Consider the following 9164-nt stretch of genomic DNA (forward strand, 5'->3'; position numbering starts at 1 on the left):
CAAAAGACTTTGACACACTTGTTTTTAAATAGTTATTGATGTTATTAAAACGCATATTATGTTTGTGGATAATTGAGATGCAAATGTCAGTAGCAGTAAAATTCTTTTAGAAGAGTCGATTTATTGCCGAATTTTATTCTCCCTTTAATTTATGAAACGGCGAACACAAATATCAAAAACATGTTCTCTAAATAATTGTAGTATCTATTTGGAAATAAGTTTGAAGGCATCCGAATTAGTAGATAAGTGGTAACCTAACATGTTGAACTTAAGTGGCTGGACCAAAGAAATGTTACTTGAGTTAAACATTTGGGTTTATTAAACACCACATTTTGAACTTGTGCGAGTTTTTATCTAGTGAACCCAACGGCTAATTAGATAATAACTCATACAATAAAATATAGCATAAATTGCATATATATATTGTAATTGTGCCCAACACTGATGTGTAGTATCTATGTAGCATAATATAGCTTAAGGATGGCTTAAACATTTGGTCGCTACTTACAACCAAATGAAGTTAAAGCATTATCACATAGTATTGCATTTCTGCGCAAAGGTGTTATGCAACGCTATTGCGGCATAATTTAATTCTTAGAAAGTTAACATGTTAACGCGAAGCTAATTGGTGGATGTTTTAACTACTTTGCCTATTATTTTGGTTTTGGTAGTAGGTCTAACGAATTCACTCATGAGCCTTACATTAAGAGTAAGCCCAAACTAATTCATTAATACCTTTAGTTTAAAAGTCATTCTAATGTCTACCATAACGTAATACATGTATACTATCAAATTTGCTAAGTTTTAATTTATCTCATTTTAACGTTCTCTTAGCGTGGTTTGATATTTTAACAATCTACCTTAACACGCAAGATAAGAAGTTGAAATAAGTTAACTCTTTATCATGTGAATATGATATATAAAGAAACAAATGTCGTAATAAAGATAAAACAAAATAGTACAAATAGGTGGTACGAGTACTAACTTATTTAAAGGAAGTCAAAAATTCCCATTTGACTATTAGAAGATGTCTTGTGAATAGACTACTTGAAGGCTAAGGAAATAAGCTTTTGAACAGTGGTAATGTTGAGACATAAAATTAGATTTTCTGCTAATACATGGTTGATGAATTTTCATCTATGATAAACATTTCCATTTTATTATGAAGTTACCATATAACTCGGAATCTTGATATGTATCTAAAACTAAATGACGATATGTTGTTATATACTCTTGGATACAATAAGATTATTCTCGACTTGATATTTCAAATTCTAACAATGGATATCTAAGGGGGACATTTTTTTTATGAATAGATAACCAAATTATGGAATCACTATTATTATAAAGTTTTCTTCATGATGCAAATTAATTTTTTTTGGAGAAAACAATATACATAGACTTCATCTAACATACGATGTGAAAATCATCTAAGTTATGAAGTTTCAACAAAATATGTTTTCTTAAATATACAAAGTGTATTGAAAGGAAAAATATCCAAAGGAATGAAAAAATCGCACACATTGTAACGAATTACATAACTAAGCCTTTTTAATTTTTGTCCTTTTCATAAGGATGTTAATAGTCTAGAACTAATAATTACCCTTATGATTATTCAAGTACTTGTAATTAAACCTAATTAATATGAAGTTCTTGTTTATGTTTGTCAATGATAAAATCAAAATCTTGACTTTAACAAAAGACAAGAGTGACTACATAAATAAGGTAGGTAAATACTGAGATTGACATACAAGTAGCGGTCAACATCTATGTTCTTTCATTAATTATTGTAAAGAAAATTAGGTTGTTGTCAAATACACTGAGTATGAACGTATCAATCTCTAAATTTATGGATAATGATATTAATGTCGACTCTCTACATCTCTTATAGGAACATTAATTTTGTAAAGTATTTGGTTGTAAGATCGAATTTAATTATCTATTTTTCATACCCGTATAATTAAGATAAGATAGATAAGATGTGGCTACTTATTAAGAAGCCTAACAGCAATGGGAGTGATTAAAATAATAAGGATCAAAGTCAAGAGGTTCATAAAGACACATTTCAAATAATTGTGCCCATTTTGACTCACATGCCACTTAAAGACTTAAATAAATGATTAACAACTCATAATGATAAGTGTAAGGAGCTTAGAGGGAAATAAAATATCACATTAGGTTTCCCACCTAAGAAATTGATATTGAAACTCAATAAACTTAATGGATGTTAAGTAATTTAAGATGGTTCAGATGGTCCACTAAATATAATTATTTCCTTTAATGTTTATGAATGAGAGTGATTCTTATTTTGGGAAATGTATTCATGATATACCTAAAGAAAGAAAATTTCATAAATCATTGTCACTCTCGTTGTTGCTCCCAATATTTAGAGAGAAATCAAATATTATCTCGTCTATGGTATCTAAATTAGATGAAGTTATGAGCACGACAATTTCATCATAAATTTGGTAGACTAATATACCTCAATTTAAGTGGGAGGAATTAATAATGCTTGCAACAATAACCTTCCTTACTCATACCGACAATTATAATGGTTTTGATATTAATATGAAGTTAAAGTTGGGATATACTTTTATGTTATCAATAAGGCCAATCTTCTGGACGAGTCATAATGATAATTGACGACAATTTCAAGAATCATGACAGAACATGCTACAATAGATTATAATACATGTCATATAATGTTGTTGATGAAACTATTTAAACAACTCATAACTGAAAACTCTACCTAAAGGTCATGAAGAAATGACTATGATAATTACCTGATTTTGAGCTTTTCGAGTAGCAACAATTCGACTATGGTAAGCTTTACAATGATCCATATTGATTACTTATATGGGAATTTTGGGGGAATAAAGTGTTTGTATCGGACACCTAAATTTCTAATATATGCTAGCGGATCCGTTTACATAAAGTCTTATACCAAAATGTCGTCATAATTGGTTTAAGAGAAGAGCTTACATAAAATTACATGTAGCATAATGTTTTCATCATGAGCTTCAATGAATAAGATTCTCCCTAATATGTGTTCCCATAACGATTAGTTTCTCTATTATTAGAATTTTGTGAACACTAAGTTATCTTATAGACAAACGAAAAATCCACAAGTTAAATGTCATTTTGGCTTAATTTAATCCTTTTACTCCTTAGAAGTATCAAAGTATGATTGATGAGGGTCCCGAGTCAAAAATGACTTACTAGGCTGTAACTATTTGCTTTGATATGATTATGGGGTTTTTAGATGAAGCTAAGTTGGACAAGTAAAATAATTAGAAATTATACATAACTATTCACAAGGCTAAGTGGGAGAATGTTGGAAAATAATCCAATTCTAACACCCAAAATTTTCAAATAATTTTTCACATTTTAAAAACACACTTTCATTCATAATTGTTATAAAAATGTCGTTGTATCACATAACAATCCATAACAGCACATCCCAAGATCATAATATGTAAAAGCTCCTCATGTGTGTACTGATCATGTCGGCACCTTCCCGCGCTCCTCACTGGTACCTGAAACACATAACACAACACTGTAAGCATAAATGCTTAGTCAGTTCCCCAAAATACCACACACAACACATATTATCCACTCGAGGCTATAACTCAGTTTGACCCTCTGGTCAATATGTCTCAGTGGGACCCTCCAGTCCCATAACTCTGTGGACCCTCTGGCCCTAACTTTGTGGACCTTCCGGTCCTAACTCTATAAACTTTGTAACATACATAACATAAATCACATAGAAATCACATCATGCAAAAGCATACAAAATACTCTGTTATATAACTCTAATTACCACTCTAGGTAAAGTATAGTGAGAAGACTCACCTCGGGTAACTCGGTAATCTCGAACTCAGTAAAAATCTAGTCTAGCCTTTGCCTAATCATATGAAATAAACACTCTTAATCAATACATCTCTCAAGGCTAGGCTATTCCCTCTCTTAGTACTCTCAAAAGGGTAAAAGACCATTTTACCCCTCTCATGGCTCAAAGACCATAAAGTTGACCAAACCCTAAAAGTCAACAAAAGTCAACTCCCCAGGTTACGCTGCGCGTACCAAACATGTACGCTGGGCGTACCCAGAGACCTCACAGAAACGGGGAACGTGACCCCCTACGCCGCGCGTACTAGGATTACGCCCCGTGTAACTCCTAGTTTCAGACTCCTTGCTCTTGGGGTCTTAAACAGTTAAGACACACGTCTAACTTCTAGATCTGACCATTTCCAAGCCTCTTAATCCATAAAGTTGGTGACTTTAAGCATTTGCATGGCTGGACAAGTCACTAACACCCATAACATTCCATTTCCAACCATGGAAAGCTCATAACTCAAGCATGCCCTCATAACAACGACCAATTTGGGATTTTTATAGATCTATAACATAAATATCACTGAAATGGGACAGATCTAGGTCCAATGAGTCCATTACACTCATAAAGTCTCCACCTTTGGGACTTTTAACCGTAGAAATGGTCCATGCAACATCAAACCAAAATAAAGAGGACAGTTTTGAACTTTATACCTCTAGATGAAGCTCCTTCCTCTGAGGATCTCAAATCCAAACTTGCACTTCAAGCTCTAGCCTCCACAAGCTCCTCTCCTTCTTATTCACCAACACACCAAGGCACTTTTAGCTCAAAACACTTACACACACACACTTAGGGATGAAGGAAGGCTCTCTTAGGGTTTTACTCTCTGATATGGTGGCTGAGAAATGAGCCTTAGCATGCCTTATATAGTCCACAAGCCAAATATTAGGGTTTGCATCTGGACCCTCTACGCCCAGCGTAACCCTGGGTACGCCCAGCGTACCCAGGTAGGTATGCATCCAAATTAAGCATATAAGTACGCGCAGCGTACTCCCTAGTATGCCTCGCGTACTCATTTTTCACAAAATTCACTCAAGGGTCAAACTTGACAACTTGACAAAAGAGAATGGCTAAATAGCTTTACCTGAATTTCGGGATGTTACAGCAATTATATATGCCCTTGGACCATTAATGTAATTCATTAAGTTCACAAGGTATAATTAATATGTATACCTCAAGGTTTGCCTAAATGACTAATTAGGTCCCATGTTTATGACTTACATTAATTGATGGGATTAATTGTAATAACATAGACATAAGGGGCCTAACATGGATTTTCCCAAGAGATGCATTATACATTACATATATACGATTGGTTTAACTAAAATGGGGTTCAACATCTTTCTCCCCATAACAGCACACTCATAATCTTTAATCGATCGTCTAATCTTCTCCATCATAAGAGTGCATTATCTTGACGAATCGTTGATCATAAGGCAGTGAAGACTGTGTGATCAACATCTTTCTCCACCAGGCAAGTTCTTATCTTTATCATCATTCTGTCAATATGAGATTGTATTGAATTGATTGAGAAATTGTTCGATGTGGCCATTAATTCTCAATAGCGAAACCCTGAAATTTAGGGTTTAGAGACTGGGATAGTATGCCCGACGTACCATATGTACGCCCAACGTACTAGCATGGCTTCCATGATTCCGGGCTTCTCACGAGTACGTTGTGCGTACCCTCACGTATGCCCATCATACAGGCTGAAAGGTGGAACTTATACCATAAGGGACCAAATGTGCAAGCATTGATTAGGTAAAGGGCTAAATATTTAAAATAACTGCTAATCAGATGTTACATGATAGTGTCTTCCAATTCTTTCCATGTTAGACAAGAAGATAACCCTTTTCCAAGGGTCATATACTTCAACGACTTTCTAGTATCCTCACCATATAAATGCAAGGTCACTTGAAGAATTTCTTTTTCACCTTGATTGCTTCTACTTTGGGTTTCTAGGTTGTTGTAGATCTCGTTCATCTTCGAAACAAACTTCGAGATTCCTCGAAACATTGAATGTAGTTCGTGTTTATTACAGTAGGTATCACCAACACCCAATTCTTTACGAAATGATGGTACTATGTAGCCAAAAATGATAAATTGATTTTGCATTTCCTAACGTTGAATCGCCCGTGAAATATCAACCAAAGGTGGTGTCAAAACTAAATCTTCTGTCAGTGTCCACCCTATTGGAATGGCATTTTTATTTTTTGTCGACAATTTTTTTTCCTTTGCGGCATGAAGGGGGTTGAGTTTCCCATATGACTTCTTCATCCATGTCATTGAGAATTTGAGTTTGAGGGTGGTAGAGTGGGGTTCAATTGTGTGTTTAAGGGTGGTAGGGTAGGGTTAGGCTTTGAGGTTGATTTGGTTATAGTTGATCAGGAAAAGAGAAAAAGTTGTTGAGCATGTTGGGGTTAACATTTGACACTTAAATGGGGTAGTATTGTTGAGCATTTTGGTATTGAAATTGTAGAGGGGATTTAATGGTAGCATCAAGTTGGGGCCGATAAACCAAGATCGATGGATCGAAAGTGAAAATGTATCTTGTTGGCATGGCTGAACTAGAAATACATGATTTTTTTTATACTAGATTTTGGGTGTGGGTTATTGGGATTCATTTTTTTTGTTAAAATAAATGAAATAGAGAGTAAAAGATTGAATAAGGTGTGATTTTGATTATGGAATGGAAGGGATATGTATGGTGAAAATAGTGTTTAAGGTCATTAACTATTTTGGTAACATTTCTAATAATAGCAGAGTTCTTTTGGGTTGAACTCATGACCCACATAGCAATAAGAAATGGAGATAAATAAGTTTTTCATTTATTATGGGATTATTAAGTAAATTAGAATTTTTTGGTAATTAATTAAATTTTAATTAATTAAACAACTTGAATATTATTAATCAAAATGATTAATTAGAACGTTCCAAAAGCCTTTAAAGAGTGTGTATAGGACAATTTTAGTATGCCCTTGGATAAGGATATGACTGATTTGAATTAGCTAAGGAATAGTCCCAGAGTTTGAATCCTTTTAGGATTCTATCGCAAGTTATAAATAGACTTCTAGGGGTAAACCCTAGAGCAACTTGTTCCTTGATAAAATCGTCCTTACTCTCTTTGGGTGAACTCACCACCTCTCTCCTAAGGGTTGGTTATTTTCGTATAAACCCTAGTTTTAGGTTTCTTCATTTTCCTAATATTCCCCAACAGTGACATAAAAGTCTAATTGGTTTTAGTTAATAGTACGAACTTTGTAAAATCGAAAAACAAAAGAAACCTATCTAGCCACAGATGCGATGCGACTGTCTGTTGGTTGTGGTAAGTCTGGCAAGTTGGACAGATTTCGGGATTTTTCTAATATTTCGATTGTTTTGAATAAGCCTCTTGATTAAAATATTATTTTAATTGTTTAAATCTAAATATCCAAATTTGGTAATGATATTGAAATATTATTCAACTGGAATTTAAATTTCAAAATTTAACTAATTAAATTTGAATATTATTTAAACTTGAATTAAAATTTTTATACTTATCTCAATTATTAATAAGAGGATTAAATTAGAAAGACAATATTATAAATTTATAATGTTTAAATTTAATATATGATATAATATTACTATACTTATAACACTTATACCACATGTTTCCTCACATTTTAAGAAAACATTATTGTCGAATCAAGACTAGGTTCACCCACTCTAATACTCTAAGAAATGTTTAAAAGGTCTTTATGATTCATTGTGGGATCGGTTTTCTAAATGCTTCACTTACGACCCTCACCGCCTTTTTGTTTTTTGAGAGTGGATTCACTGAAAGGGTTCGATCAGATTTTGTATGAAGATTAAAATATTATTAAAGTAATAAAAAAGTTTATGTTTTATATAAGTCAAAAGCGTGAGTCATGTTCTACGCATAAAAATACACGTTTTGTTTATATTTTGATGATGGAGCATGTGTGGCTAACCGACACAACATTGCGAGAATATACATTAAAATAAGAGTCGCTCGGGAAGTTATTCTATTGATGGAGCGTGTAAGTTTGACCGACATGTCAATGTTAGAATAATTTTTTTCATTGATGATCGAGCGGTTTTGCATGGTTGGTTCACCATCTATTTAATGGTCGGTGATATCGCCATCATGAAATTTGAGATGATCACAATCGAGATTAACATGCCATTGCATGTTAATGGATCTCAAATAATTTAGGAGTTTCAAGAGTTTGAAACTAGCAAGTTTCATTTCCTACCTAAATAACTTTGTTGTGTGTTTACGACATCCCTTTACACATCGTAAAACCAAATATAGATCCTAGCCTTGTTAGTAATTCACTTATGGGTAAAAATTATTTTAAGGATAAATGTGAGCTAACTGAACTTCCTTTCAACTTATAGATGATGAACGGAAACAACAATCCTTATCCACCACCTCCTCCTCCTTTTACAAAATTGGACTTCTCTCTCATCTCGATCCTAGACAAGGAGAAACTTACCAGTTAAAACTATTTCGAATGGATTCATAACCTAAGGATAACCTTGAGGTACAAGGGTAAAGATTATGTCCTCAAATAGAATCTTCTCTTACGTTGATGAAGAGTCCTCTGAAGAAGATATAACTACATATAACAAATATGATGACGAATCTACAAAAGTTGCTTGCGTTATGTTAGCGACCATGTATCCTGAGCTTCAAAAGAGTTTTGAGAGTCTTGAGGAATTTGAAATAAATGGTCATCTCAAGGAAACATTCCAAGATCAAGTTCGGAAAGAAAGATTCAAGATCATCAAATCCTTGATGGCTTGTAAACATATAGATGGGAACTCTGTGTGTGCAAGTTCAGAAGACGAAGTCGTACATTGACAAACTAGGGAATTTAGGTGTCAAGTTTCTAAAAGAGTTGGCTATTTATATTGTCTTGGAATCACTTTATAGTTCGTATCATCACTTCAGCTGGAACTATAATATAAACTATAACATCTAGTTTCAGGATGTTCCTTATTTCGGGACATCGGATTGTAATTTGATCAAGTAAAGCTATATAGCTTCAAGGGATGAGGTTTGGATGTTATTAGATGTTAATAATTTGTGAAGTGATTTAAGCCCCTGAATCGTGTATTGGGGACAAAGGGGTAAAATGCAAATTAAAACTGATATTGTAAACTTTTTCATGTATTAATGAATAAAGTTATGTATGTTTTAAATCAAAAGTAATTAATTATGGGGCTTGTTAATAACTTTGTGTGCGTATAACGATCACTGAAA

This window comes from Lactuca serriola, chromosome 6 (genome assembly GCF_051521515.1).
Source record: "Lactuca serriola cultivar US96UC23 chromosome 6, Lser_US96UC23_V15, whole genome shotgun sequence".
NCBI lineage: Eukaryota > Viridiplantae > Streptophyta > Magnoliopsida > Asterales > Asteraceae > Lactuca > Lactuca serriola.